Here is a 15,187-nt window from a genome sequence, read left to right as displayed (position 1 = left end):
TTCCCCCCCCTGCCAAGAACTTGTTTTTTTATGGGCTATTTTTTCAATTTCTCTTGTAGCCTAAGAAAATATCTCGGTATTTTTTTCTCAGAAGAGAAGCAGGTGAGTTCCCTTCTTCTGAAGAGTTTGTGTCTTTATACTTGATAGAAAAAATAGAGAAATGAAAAACATTCAAAGCATGTATAGCCAAACATTTCTTGAACTGAAAGTAATAAAGGTAAGATAACAGTTTTAAATACATAAAAACTTCAGTAGCTGTCCCTTTGTAGAAGGGGATTGGGAATTGCAACAAATAATTCAGACAATTAAAATAATAAAATTTATTGTTAGAAGAAGGATGGGTGAAATGATATTATAAAGCAAGTATACAAAAATGTAATTGAAGATTCTAGGTGGATGTTCACTGTAAAATTCTTTCACCTTTTCTGTGTATTCAAAAATATTTGTAATGTTGAAAAAATAATATAGCATTTGCAAATTTGAAATGCTAATAAATGATAGTCTGATGGATAGATGGATAGGTCTGTGATAAAATGAGTATAATAAAATGTCAGTTATAGGATCTAGATCATGGGTAAAGAATGTTCACTCTAACATTACTGCAACTTTTCTGAATGTTTGAAATTTTTCAGAATAAATGTCATAAACAACAATGTTTGTCATTAGAGATCTGAATTTTGTTGTGTGACCCTAGGCAAGATAATTAGTCTCTGAGCTAGTTTCCTCTTCTGTAAAATGGGCATAATATATAGTTTGTAGATAGTTCCGAGAAGTAGAAAAAGTATCTGTAAAGCACGTGGCGAATGATAGGCATTTGAAAATGCCTCTGATAATACTGAAACTATAAACTCCAAATTTAGGGATCATTTGCTTAATATATTTAGAATTTCTGGTTATATGAGCCAGTTAGTTATTTGATGGAACCAGGAAGAGGGGTATTCAAGGTGCGATGTTTTATTATCAAGACTGCTTAATTTCACACAATGCCTGTACTCCATGGTCAGAGCCTGTGTGTTTTCTGGCTTATTCTCGAAGTTATTCAGAGCTTGACCCCCTACTGATGGGAAGGTAGAACTATCCTTACACAAAGGATGGGATCTCTGACTTTTTAGTAACTACCAAGGAAACCTTTATTGTCTTTAAAAGTATTTTCATTTTGGGGCTGCTGGGTGGCTCATTTGGTTAAGCTGCTGACTCTGGGTTTTGGCTGAGGTCATGATCTCAGGGCCATGGGATCAAGCCCTGCTTCCCAAGGCTCAGGGCTCAGTGTCAGCATGGAGTCTGGCTTGTCCTTTTCCCTCTGTTTGTCCCCGCCCCCCCCCCCCCCCATGCTCTCTCTCTCACACTGTCTCTAAAATAAACAAACAAATAAATAACTTAAAAAATAAAAATATTTTCATTTTGTAAAGTGTGCATAAGTTCTCTGAAGTGGAGTTACTGTATTCCTGTCTTCATTGGTAGTTCCATCTGAATATATGTATACCATACATTAGTGTGAGAGTTTTGAGTCACATTATGTTTTTTAGAGTATATAGTAAATGTAAATCATATTTACTGCTAAATACATGGTTATGAATTATATTTATAAATACGTAAATAATTATTGCATAATATTCAGTAGTACTTTCTTTATGACTTTATTTTCTTATAGAAGTCAGTCATTCTTTGGTTTCTTTTTAAGAAATAAACTTAGATTTCTGGTTTGTTTGAACTTGGGCTTCAAGTGCATTTGTAAAGTACATTCCTCCTGTTTATTTGTTCTGTTTCAATATGCAGGGTGGATAAAAATTACTGAACTTTTTATATTTATGTAAATTTACTTAAAATTAAATTCAAATTTACTACCATATGCCTCAAGGGCTAAACATAATATAGACTATTAAAATCATTTATATAAATTAGTTTTAAAAACCAGTTCAATATGTTGAATCAATATGTCATGAATTGCATATCTGTATAGTTTTCATCCTAGTAAATTCCATGGCATGTACTTTTACAGCATACAGATTTTAAATAAAATTGAATAGACTTTTCTAGCCTGCATTATGGAGGAACTTCTGTTATCTTCCAGTTGAATGATTTAATGTCTGAAAAAGAACCCGGCTACTTAAATGTGAGTCATCCAGGTTTTGTATACCCATCAAATCTTGTAGGACAGAGTTTATCTCTTAGTAATATTTACTGACTGGCCTTCATTTGCTAATCTTTGTGTGATGTAGAATAACATGAAAATATATATTCATTTCAAAGGACTGTTCAGGGAGTGTCCTTGTTTTTTTCTTCTGTGGGTATTTGCCAGTCTGTGGCTACAAATCTTTGTGAAACTATAGGGGAATGACAAGGCATCCGTGAACACACATACTTTTTGTGTATTAATTAGTGTATTTTGTCACTTAGTGAAGACTGAAAGTACACTTAAGTCTGTGAGTGTAGGGCAGATCTGTGATATTTTTTGAAATTGAAAGAGTATCCTTATATTCAGATAGGGATCATCAGTATTCTAGGAACATCAAATATTCCATCATTCTCATGAATAAAAATTTAAGCTTGAGTAAAATAATGGCAACTTTTGGAAAGAACAGATGTAAGCAAATATTGGTAAGAAAAGACAGGTAATAAACTTATTCTTGAGCAAAAACCTAGAACGCAAGTAATGAATTATATAGTAAATACATTTCCTATTGTCAAAACAGAACAAAAAGTTTCTATTCATTCTTAAATGAATCTTAAATGATCTTTTTGTGATTTAAATTTTAACTCACTTAAATTTTGGTAAAAATTTCAAATACAGGAGATTTTAATGTAAGCAGGTGTTACAGTATTTGTCTTTGGCTTTGAATGTTAAACAGTGCGGTTATACTACTATTTTTATGTAATTGTAAAACTCAGGTAGTTTTAAGTACAACCTAAAAAGTTACGCAAATAGAATTTAATTCTTAACAAAGAAATATTTAATATATAAACAAAACCAGTTTCCATAACCCCTTGATGGTGTTCTCTTTTCTTAACCAAATTATGTGAATACATCTGACTTGCTATTGTTTGTTATGTTTATAAAGAATTAGAATAACCTGTTTTTAAAAAGAGTAATATATACATATTTTTCTTTACCAATCTCTCATTTTCTCTATTTGCTAAATATAAAATAGCAATGAAAATGTATATTTCTTACATTCTTGTAGAATTTATTTTCTTAAACAGGTGCTTGTCAGGGTCATTTGTTCTAAAATTTTTTCTTCCCACATTCAAAAATGAATGAAAAATGTAGAAAAAAGGTTCACCTTTATATTATTTTATTTCTAAATGCTTTCTAGAACATTATTAACAAAGTCTGCTATGTTCTATGAAGAGATTAGGTATGAAGAAAAGAATTAGTATACTATCTTGTTATTTTGATTCATAGGTCAGGGTTTTTTAATTAATTTTGTGTAATCTAAGAATTTTATACCTGGATGCTTTTTGTTCTTGAATATTTTTTGGCCTTTTATACTTGCGGTGGTTTTTACCTTGTCAAATATAGGTATATTTTGTTTATTTAGACCAATTTCTAATTGTTTTCAGAAAGCATTGAAAGCTGAAGACTCTAAGTAATTTATTTTCAATGTGTAGTATTTACTGCTGTGCTGTATATACATTTTATATTTATGTCAGGAAAGGGTTGCAGAGGGGTGCTTTAGAACCACCTTTTCAGCTCTAAATAGCTATTGTGTACATATGGTAAGGTACTGCTGCTTAACAATTAGTAACTGCTTTGATGAAACTAAATTACATGTTTAAGTTCCCATCAGGAAGTCGCTTCACATATCTGTATTAATGCATTCAGGGCTCGAGAAGGAAAGTTAATTTTCAAGCTTAAATATTTAATTCAAGCTTAAAATTTAGTCTGTAATTAGAGCTCCCAAATGGCAGGAACATGGAGTATTTGTCCATTTTAATTAGATTGTTGTTTACCTATTAATTATATATCATATCTTGTCATATAGTTTTGATGGTAACAGATGGTGCTAGGAGTTAGTAAGGGTTTCAATAAAATAAGATTCCACATGATTTATTAAGTTGCACTTTATTAGTGAGTGGTCTGCTTTAGTCAGGTTATTCTCCTGAATAAGAACTGTGCAACATTCACTAATTTTAGTAATTACTCTTTTGTGGAATACTGAAGACAAAAAAGTCTGGACAAGTAATGTCTATTTGGAAACAGAATGGATTACTTTAGGATTCTTTAGTTATAAGGAGTATGTATTGTCCAATTGTATAATTGTTATGAGGTTTAGAGCATTTTGCTAGGATAAAGAGAATCAGAATTGTATTTATCAGCAAAACTGTAGGCATAGGGAATGCTTTATGTATATATAGTAATGATTTAGGGTATGAGACATAGTAGGACAGTGATTCAGTCATTTATATTCAAGACATTCCTTCTCTGGCTATTGAATTTAAAAAGACAATTTCTTTGTTTACCAAAATATCTAGGAGCAGACTGGTATCTAGTGAAGTTGACTTAGAATTTTCATATTGAAAAAGTAAATGTCAATTAAATAGAAAGGCCTTCTAAGTTTGTTTATACAAGATTTTATTAATTTTTTTGTTACCAACTCAACTTCCTAAAATGAATTAATTAAACATTTATATGTGTGTATGTCCAGAGAGAGAGAAAAACAGAGAGGAGGGAGAAAGGGTGGCTTTAAAGGAAAGAGGGATTAAATTTTTCATTTTTTAATCTCACATAGTTTGTTTGAAATTTACTATAGTCTTCAATATCATTAACTTAAAAAAGTACATTTGGTTACTATCTCTTAGCTCATTCTTTAATATCATTAACTTAAAAAAGTACATTTGGTTACTATCTCTTAGCTCATAAGGTTCTTATTTCAAAAACCTAGGTCAGTGTTTTATACCAAAAGGTAAACCAAAGGCCCAGCCCCACTTTTACTAGTTTTAATATTTGCTATAGAGGGGTTCCCTGGTATATATATCAAATCTTCAGAACTCTGTCCTGTTACATATGTTACCTTCTGTGAACAGCTTTGTTTTTGGTGAGTTTTATTTTATCTTGTTTTTGTTTTCTAATTTGTCTCCATTTAAATCATGTCAGTTTTTAGAAATATATATTTGTCTTTTGGTGTCATAACTAATTCTTTATGGTGAGGTGGTATTTTTAACATTAAGTATATGATTCCACATTTTCATAGTAGACTGTTAGAGATGTGTAATACAGGACTCTTGTATGTATGAAATGATCACTTTAAAATGGCCTTACTTTCATTTCCTTTAGAATGTTGAGTGCTTAAAAATTGACCTCAGATATTTTGCTAAACTGTAATGTGGCAACTTTGCTGCATTATAGTTACAGTAATTAAAGAGAATATCAGGAAAAATATTGTTGCTCTTTTAGAATACATATAGCCTTAGTTTGAAAGTTTGGCTTTTTAACATTTCCACCTTTTCTGGAAATATGGGATTATATATTTTTCAGCAAAATTTACCAAATGCACTAGTTTGAACACAAAAAGGAAACTAAATTGAAGCATATGAATAAAATGAAAGAAAACGAAATTCTTCTTGATTTTAAAATAATGAAAAGATAGTTGTCCTTTATAAAGAAACAGAGATAACTTGATTTCTTTTTTATAAAGCATGTGAAATATACCATATATATGTTGTGTTATTTTGTTTTATTTGGGGGAAATAAATAACTAGTGATTGTTAACAGAAGCAACAAGTGAAAATAGAAAAATGCTATTTTAGAAATGACGTTTTCTTTGGGGTTTATTCTTCTCAACCCCTGATTCACCACTTCATCTCTTGGGACGATTTTTATTTCAACAGCCAACCATGCATGTACTTATTTAACTATTCCAAAGAAAATGGCAGTCTTGTTACTTTGCTGGAATTATTAAAGTTTTTTTTTCCCTTAAAATAGCAGTGTATGAAAAATATTTTAGAAAATGTGTTAGTTGGGGGCGCCTGGGTGGCTCAGTCGGTTGGGCGTCTGCCTTCGGCTCAGGTCATGATCCCAGGGTCCTGGGATCGAGCCCCGCATCGGGCTCCTTGCTCAGCGGGAAGTCTGCTTCTCCCTCTCCCACTCCCCCTGCTTGTGTTCCCTCTCTCACTGTCTCTCTCTCTGTCAAATAAATAAATAAAATCTTAAAAAAAAAAAAAAAAAAAAGAAAATGTGTTAGTTGATAAATCGGTCTTGTTACTTGATACTGATTTCAATCAAATTAGATTTTTTGACCTGTTATTATTATTTTCTTCTTTTTCACTCAGCACTAGGGTGTTACTCTGTGATGTGATAGATTCAAAATTAAAATAATCTGTAAGCAGGGTTTTCAAAACTTGAGAACTCAGGATTTGATGTATGGATGCTAATTTTTTTTAAAGCGCATATGAAAAATAGGACAACCATTTATCTGTGCTAAGTACTTAAAATAGAGCTAGAGGTGAAGGTTTGATAAGGTCCTCATCAGTAGTGGTGGGTATACAGAGTTTAATACTTCTTGTTTCTTTTAACTTGACCTACTGGCTAAAGTCTCCCTAACAGTGTTGCATAAAAGCATTTCGAGCCAATATCCTTGACTGTTTCTGAGTGTTAAGAAAAATGCATTTATGTTTTACTATTATATCTACAATTTATATTTTTTTCCATGCTAATAAGCGCTCTATTGAAGAATGAATGTTCTGTTTTTTACTTTTTTTTTTTTTTTTAATTAGGAATGAGTGTTAAATTTTATCAAAAGTTTGCTACATCCAGTGAAATGATGTTATGGTCTTTTCTCCTTTAGTTTCCTTATGCAATCAGTTAATAAGTTTTCTGATATTAAATTGCCCTTGCAAAATAAATAAATAAATAGGTAGGTAGGTAGATAGTTGTTAGTTTAGTTTAATTTATTTAGCTGGCCCTTGTTCTTGAAAGATTCCTTCTGGGTCATGGTATTTTGTGAGATTTTCATTCTTGTACTCTTTGTCAGGTTTTGGTGTTAGAGTCATGCTAACATAAAATGAGTTGGGATACACACCTTCCTTTTTTTTTTTATTATGAAACAGTTTAAACAATAGGAATTATTAATTCCTTGAAAGTTTGTTAAAGTTTACCCACACTATAATCCAGGCACCTTTGGTTGGGAGTAAGCCACATTGTGGTGTTGGAAGAAAATCTTTGATTACATTTCTGATATCTTTTTTTTTTTTAAGATTTTATTTATTTATTTGACAAAGAGAGAACAAGCAGGGGGAGTGGCAGGCAGAGGGAGAGGAAGAAGCAGGCTCACCAAGCAGGGAGCCCGATACAGGGCTCGATCCCAGGACCCTGGGATCATCACCTTAGCCGAAGGCAGACGCTGAACCCACTGAGCCATCCAGGCACCCCACATTTCTGATATCTTCTAAAATTACTGGTGTATTTAGGTTCTTTGCAGCTTATTGAATTGATTGTGGAAATTTGACTTTTCTTAGAAAACTATCCATTTTTTTAATTTTCCTTTATATTTCATTTAGATCTTCAAATTTGTTGGGAAAAAGTTGTAGATGATATTATTTTTTTTCTGCCCCTATATTTTAAAAATCTTACTAGGTCTGGTATTACATCCCCTTTCTTATAACAACTGATATTAGGATGTTATTGTTTGCTTTCATTAATTTGTTTTTAACCTTTTCATTGTAATATAGAATACAGATACAGAAAACTATAAAAGCAAATGGGTATCTTGGTAAATCATTATTATTTTTTTTTTTAAGATTTTATTTATTTATTTGACAGAGAGAGACACAGCGAGAGAGGGAACACAAGCAGGGGGGAGTGGGAGAGGGAGAAGCAGGCTCCCCGCCGAGCAGGGAGCCCGATGCGGACTCGATCCAGGGACTCCAGGATCGTGACCTGAGCCGAAGGCAGTCGCTTAACCAACTGAGCCACCCAGGCGCCCTTGGTAAATCATTATTAAGACAGATATGCTTGTAATTATCACTCAGGTCCAGAAATAGAGCTTTGCCAGCCACCGTAGAAGCCCTTACAAATGCTTTACTACAGCGCCCATTCTCCCTCCAAAAAATTAACCACTCTTCTGACTTTGAGAATAATAACTTACTTTTCTTTATGGTTTTAATTTACCCAGGTGTGCATCTCTAAACCAGTTTAGGTGCCAATTTTTAAAAACTTATTTTGCCTTTTAAGTCTTTCTTAGTCTATAATTTCCTCCAACTATTTTTTCTTTATAAGTGATCTAGTGAAGAACTTGGAATGTTTGACCTGTAGAGTTCACTGCAGTCTGGATTTTACTGATTGCATGCTTATGGTGCAGTTAAACATTTTCTTCTATGTTTTCTTTAAATTGGCAGGTAGCATCAGAGCTTGATTGCATTTAGGCTTAATCTCTTAGGCAAGATTATAGGTGCTGTTGTGTCCTTTCATCAGGAGGCACATAATATCATTTTAAATGTTGGCAGCCACTGATGCTCAGTCTAGATCCATTAACTCATTATTTCATTTACTATATGATGATTTTGTTATATAAGCTATTTAGAAGTGGAATTTGTTTCAATTTCTGATTATCTAACAAGGATTTTTTTGAAAAAATTCTAGATTTGTATTGTGGTCAACAAATGTGGGTTTTATATTTTCACAGTATTAAGATTACCTTTGTCCCCTTTTCTATATGAAATTTGGAAATGTTCCATTGGGATTTGTAAAGAACTTCTATTTTGCTTGTGCTTGTGATTTAAATGCTTTATATTTAAATATCAAATTTATTAATATATTCTTCAAATGGTCTATTTTTTCTTTTTTAAGGTATCTCTACCTGATCAAATTATGGGAGTAGGCTTGCATTTTATTTATTTTTTTTAAATATTTTATTTATTTATTTTGACAGAGGGAGACACAGCGAGAGAGGGAACACAAGCAGGGGGAGTGGGAGAGGGAGAAGCAGGCTTCCCGCTAAGCAGGGAGCCCGATGCGATGCCAGGCTCTATCCCAGGACCCTGGGATCATGACCTGAGCCAAAGGCAGATGCTTAACGACTGAGCCACCCAGGCGCCTGCTAGGCTTGCATTTTAAAAAGACTCCTTCTAGTAGTACTATTCTAGGGTGGTTTTAGAGGTGTGACTCATTACTAGACGTATTGAGATCACATAGTGTTTTTAAATTTTTTTTTTTTTACATTTAAATGAGAAATGACGACTCTGATGATAGAAAGTGGGAGATAGATCCTAAAATATTGGAGTAATGTAAAAAATGAGGGAGATAAAAGGGTCTAATTTCTATTTTGCTATTAAAGGATGGCAGTGTGATCAAGCATGATTAGAATATAGGTTGACTTAAATCAGTTTCATGGGCCAAGTCTGGCCTGCCATCCATTTTTGTACAACCCTCAAACCCAGGAAATGACTTTTACTTTTTTTTTTTTTTAAGTAAGCTCTGCTGCCCGTGTGGGGCTTGAACTTAAAACCCTGAGATCAAGAGTCGCATGCTCTACAGCCAGCCAGCCAGGTACCCCTGAATTTTACAGTTTTTAATGTCTTAAAATAGTCAAAAGGAAAGTGATATTTCTTGACACATGAGCATTTATATTGTTAGAAAACAAAATTCAGGGGGGCACCTGGGTGGCTCAGCTGGTTAAGCAACTGCCTTCGGCTCAGGTCGTGATCCTGGAGTCCCGGGATCGAGTCCCGCATCGGGCTCCCTGCTCAGCGGGGAGTCTGCTTCTCCCTCTGATCCTCACCCCTCTCATTCTCTCTCTGTGTCATTCTTTCTCTCTCAAAAGTAAATAAAATTAAAAAAAAAAAAAAGAAACAAAATTCAGAGTAAATTTGAAGATCAGTGATTTGTGAATTGGACATCATCCCATCTAGGCAACAGAAAGGAACTCTGAGGATCTGTACAAAATGGATTTTTATAGGAAGAAAGAGGTTGGGTAAAGTAGTTTTTCTAGCAAAGAGTAAATAAATTGTTTCAGGCATCCTTTGGGGGAAGGTAGGGGTCTGTCAGACAGATTACTTCCTTAGTGCTGACCATGTAATTCCAAATTGACTGATTAAGGGTCATGTTCCTGGGAGCGGCTGAAACGGCAATTAGGTTTGTTATTAGGTCTTGGTTTGCGATGTGGGGCTAAGCACAAGTGACTGCATTTTGGGCCTGTTTCTTTTTTAACAATGAGATTTAAATTTCAGTGGCCATAAATAAAGTTTTATTATAACATAGCCATGCTTGTTAGTTTACAGGAAAGTTGAGTACAGTAGTTAAGACAGAGACTGGCCCACAAAGCCTAAAATAATTACTATCTGGCCCTTTACAGAATGAGTTTACCAGTTTACTCCTAGCTTCTCTAGGGTACTCCTAGAGAAGTACCCTCTTTTTCTTTAATTTTCTCATTCCCATTCATTCTGGTGTTCATAACCAATAAATATTATGGGATTATTATTTTTTTGAACGCTTACATATAACTGCATGAATTCAACCTGCTCATGACCATTAATTTTTGACCTCATTGAAATCCATTTCCCATGCAAATTTTTTTTTGGTCTTTTGTGTATGATTACTAAAAGCATTTAAAGTCCATTTGATATTTATGTGCTGTTAAATCAGTGGTTTCTCCTAAATGCTATTCAAACAGTCTTGGCCATTATTGTTACTAAATTATAACTTAAGGTGATAATTTTATATTGTACAGTCTGTTAGGTTTTTGTTTTCCATAGAGTTTTTCTTTTTCCATGAACTCAAACTGCAATTTACATAAACAAATTGATTTTAAAATCGTCATGAGAGCAAATCCTCTGAGGTTTTGGGGTAAAAGGAGTTTGGTTTTATTAAAGATTTGGTGTTAGAGTTGACTTTATTTACTTATAAAGTCATAGTTTTGATTCGTTAAAGTACTATAAAATAGAATTTTAGCAAAACAAGGATTCTTTAAAAAAGGCTCATCTGGTAATGTGTTTATAGATAGAGGAATTTGGCTCTGTTAAAAACAAGACAATAGGTCCCAAATGGAGTCTTTTTTTGCTAAGCCTCACATCACTACCCAGGTTTCATAGCTATCTTGTAAACATTGTTACTGGGAAATTTCCTAATGTTTATTATGATTAATTTTTGATTTACATTTATTTATCTAGTTCTATTACCATCAAATAATTAGAATCAATACTTGCTCTTTTACTAATGACTTAAACATTTATCAGTGCATAACATGCTTTTCATTCATGTTAAGCAATTTTTATTTTTTATTTTTATTTTGTGCTGAAGGAGGAAGGTACTTTAGGTTTTTTGACATATGTTTTGTAACAGTGTAAAAATTTAAGTTTGCTTTGACTTCTCCTGCACTTTCAGCTTTTCGTGTCTATGTGTTTACCAGTGTTTTAAATGTTCCTTCTGCTTGTTTATCCTTCTTTCTATTCCTGTTTTTTTTTTTTTTTTAAGATTTTATTTATTTGAGAGAGAGAGAATGTGTGGGCGCGTAAGCACAAGCAGAGTGAGGGGCAGAGGGAGCAGCAGACTCCCTGCTGAGCAGGGAGCCTGATGGGATGCTGGGCTCAATCTCAGGACTCAGGGATCATGACCTGAGCCAAAGGCAGACGCTTAACCAGCTGAGCCACCCAGGCACCCCTCCTTTTGTTTTTTTATTCCTACTTTTTGTACTTACCAAAATAATAAAAATGATCGCTGCATGTAATTCACTTTGTATGTAAATTATTGTTCTAAGGGCAGTTAATAATGGTCACTTCATGCTTTTAGGGAGTTTTCTAGTCTATAACAATCATTTATGAAATGTTTTCCTAAATAGTTAATAAAGTAAGTTATCAGAGTTGAAAATGCATTATTCTTTTGATAAATAAGACTTGATTTAAGATTATCCATTAAAAATGTCATTTATGGGGGCGCGTGGGTGGCTCAGTCGTTGAGCGTCTGCCTTCGGCTCAGGTCATGATCCCGGGGTCCTGGGATCGAGCCCCACATCGGGCTCCCTGCTCGGTGGGAGGCCTGCTTCTCCCTCTCCCACTCCCCCTGCTTGTGTTCCCTCTCTCGCTATGTCTGTCTCTGTCAAATAAATAAATAAAATCTTAAAAAAAATAAAAAAATAAATAAAAAATGTCATTTATGAACAGTTGCATTCTAATAAGCTTTGAGGGATGGAAGAGAAAGGTATGCAACAAGGCAAATCGTTATCGAGCCCTGAACTCATGGAGATTATTCTGGTAGTAGTGTATAAGGTGGTATTGAGGGGAAAAAAACAGAAGTGTGAAGGCAGGCTCAGTAGCTATTGTAATGTCATTGTAAAAATAGAACCTGAGTTGGGTAATGACTAGACATGAAGAGAAGATGATGAAAATACAAGTAATGGAAATTAATTTTAAAACCATTGGAAATTGTCTTTTTTCATATAGTTCAACTTAATGCATTCATTCTCAACTAGTGTTAGTAAAGAAAAATGCAACTGTTAAATACTTGAATGAAGAAAAAATTGAAAGGTTGTATTATTCCTAAGGAAAGGGTCAGTGACACTAGAGTGGAAAGATTCTTTGGAGAAAATTGATGTGTTTTCTAACTTCCAAATCCTGTATGCCCTTTAGGAAAAATCTAGTTTTGATCCCATTTATGTAAAGCTTTTACTCAGCACCCAAGTACAAAAAAGTGCTCCATGATGGGAGAGGATAGAGAACCTTATGTATTCAATTGTCAACAACCTTTGTTGATTTTCTAGAATGTGTTCCTGAGTAACATAACAATAAGGAAGAGTAACCACAAAAGAACAGTTGGATCTCTATGGTTCTCCTCAAGCAGAATATGTTCAACCTAAGCCTCTTAGATAAAGTTCTTTCCTATAGTCCTGCTTTCTTTTACCTTCTCACTGCCCTGTAAGAACATGTACTATCTCCAGCCTATGAGAGCTTCCCCCATTGATTACATTAGCTATGGCCACCTGTCAGATTCTGACTAAAGCTTCCCAAATTACTCCTTCATGAACTAACATACTGTAATTCTTCTCAAAAATTATTTTCAAAAGATGTTTCTGGATGAGTTTCTTTTAAAAGAATGGAGTAGTGAAATGATAAATAGTGGGCTTTGGCTAAGGACTTTTGTATTAACAAATAACCTCTATATAGTGACCTTGAGCTGCTATTTGAATCTTAGGTTATTCATGCAATATTTTCTTACCAAATATAGTTATGCTCTTATAGAGTGTGGGTCCTATCTGATGTTTTTATATCCCTTTCTTTAAGAGACAGATGAGGTGAAAGTTGCTTATAAAAATAGCATATACCATGAAAACAGAAGATACTATACCTACATAGTAGGCTGAGTATTTAGTAAATAGACGTTGATAGGATTTAAAGGCAGGAAGGAGTAGTTGTCCATAGTTGATTCAACCAGTCCCCTACTGTTGAACAACTTGGGTTATTTCTGGCATTTTGCTTTTACAAACAAACTGTAATGAATAAGGTTATATGGATTCTCAATCCCTTACCTGAAATCCATAGAGGGACTAGATATGTTTTGGAAAATTTAGTTTTTTGGATTTTAGAATTCGTGATTCATGTTCCAAAATTATAGAACATTTCCAGGGAGGAAGCACCAGGTAAACAAACAAGCTCCTATTTCTGTTGGAAAATGTATGATTATAACATTGTTGGCTAAATAAAGACTATAAACAGCTTCATATTAATTCAAGTCAAATTTTGTTGCCAAATGACTATATCAAAATTAGGAAATTGCTCTTGGTTTTTGGAGAGATTTTGGACATGTCTATGCATATATATGTATATGTATACACAGACACACGTATATTTTGGGAATAATTTCCAGTATGGATTTTCTGTATCAACAGAAACTGCATTTGTAGTATTGTTAAATACTACCAAATTCCCCTTTCTAGTGTTGTACCTTTTTCTACTCTTACCAGCAATAATGTTGAAGAAGAGCTGGTATTTCCTAGTATTACTACTAGAATGTGTTTTCAGACTTTGGATTTTTGCCAATCTGATAAGTGAAAAATAGAATGTTATAGTTTTACAAAGAACATATTTAAGTAAAGGAATGGCAGTTCATATGGCTTTGGTTAAGGACTTTTTGTATTGACTGATAACCTTTTAACAGCGACTATGAATTATTCTTTAAATAGCAGGGACAGATGACACTATTCCCTCTCCTTTCTTATCTCCCTCTCTTTCTCTTTTGTCCCAAATATGCTGGTTATACTTGTGCTCAGTCTATTAATCCAGTAAGGAGTGAACATTTACCATATAGTCAGTTTTGTGTTTTTCCCCGAGTTATAGTTAAAAGTTTATTTTCTGTCCTTCAGGCAGGATTTGGGGCTAGAACATAATTAATAGTAAACAAAAACACTGAAAAATGCAAAATTCCGTGTTAAATGTTAGGATACACTGTTTCTCTGGCCTAAGGAATTTTGGAATTGTCCTAAAGCTAATTTCTCCCTTTGAGCTTCTATACTATGTTTCTTCTGCCTGGCATAACATTTCTCTAGACTCCCATCCACGATGGGCTTCTTTTTGTCACTCAGCTCTCAGTTTAAATGTCACCTCCTCAGACACCTGAATAGCCAGTCTAAAATAGCCGCAGGGTCTCTCTGTCCCATCAACTTGTTTTTATTTTCATCATGGTTGTCCTGGTGTTTTTATATTTGTCTCCCATTACTAGCATTTAAGCCCTCTTTGATCTGGCCTTCTTTCTGGTTCAGTGCTGTTCCAGAGCCTAGAACAGTGCCTGGCACATGCTGAGTTTTTACTAGTTGCTCCCGGAATGAATATCTTCTTTCATTATTATTTTTTTTTTCCTGCTTGCTGCTGCCTCCAAAGTGCTCTTCCCCTTAGCCTCCTCTTTTCTAGTTCCCAAACTCCTATATATCCTTCAGTATGCTGTTTGATTTAGGAAGGAAGATGATATGTGTACAATTTGATTTCACTTGGAAACTATAATTATTTTGGCTCTTCTTTGAAATATTTCCAGATTTTTTTGATGAATTATGACTTTGAAGCTTAATTTCAGCATTTGAAACTTAATTTTTTTTGGCGGGGGTGGGGTGGGGGGGAGGTCTGTAACCTGAGTAAGCTTTGCCCAGCCAAGGTGTTTCTTTTGCTTTAAAAAGCTTGCTCCTTTGATATCTCTATGATTGTTATCTTCTCTTTCCCCTTAAGATCATTGGTCTTTATATTAATCATTTGGAAGGATTTGTGTTCTATG

General features: G+C 33.8%; 1 protein-coding gene across 12 annotated transcripts in view; it reads left to right on the top strand.

Annotated features, from left to right (window-relative positions):
• Positions 1-15,187, top strand: part of TBC1D5 (TBC1 domain family member 5) — a 587,897-nt gene that overhangs the window by 193,270 nt on the left and 379,440 nt on the right. For 3 of the 12 annotated variants that reach the window (XM_064588415.1, XM_064588392.1, XM_045903864.3), the window contains one exon: positions 60-102. The exons of the other annotated variants lie outside the window; for them this stretch is intronic. The gene's annotated coding sequence lies outside the window, so the exon portion shown is untranslated. The remainder of the gene's footprint in view (positions 1-59; positions 103-15,187) is intronic. 12 annotated transcript variants of the gene reach the window in all.

Source organism: Mirounga angustirostris, unplaced genomic scaffold, assembly GCF_029215605.1.
Source record: "Mirounga angustirostris isolate CCGP_5_RB_7025 unplaced genomic scaffold, mMirAng1.0.hap1 SCAF_1, whole genome shotgun sequence".
Lineage (NCBI taxonomy): Eukaryota > Metazoa > Chordata > Mammalia > Carnivora > Phocidae > Mirounga > Mirounga angustirostris.
This window is presented reverse-complemented; position numbering and strand designations above follow the sequence as displayed.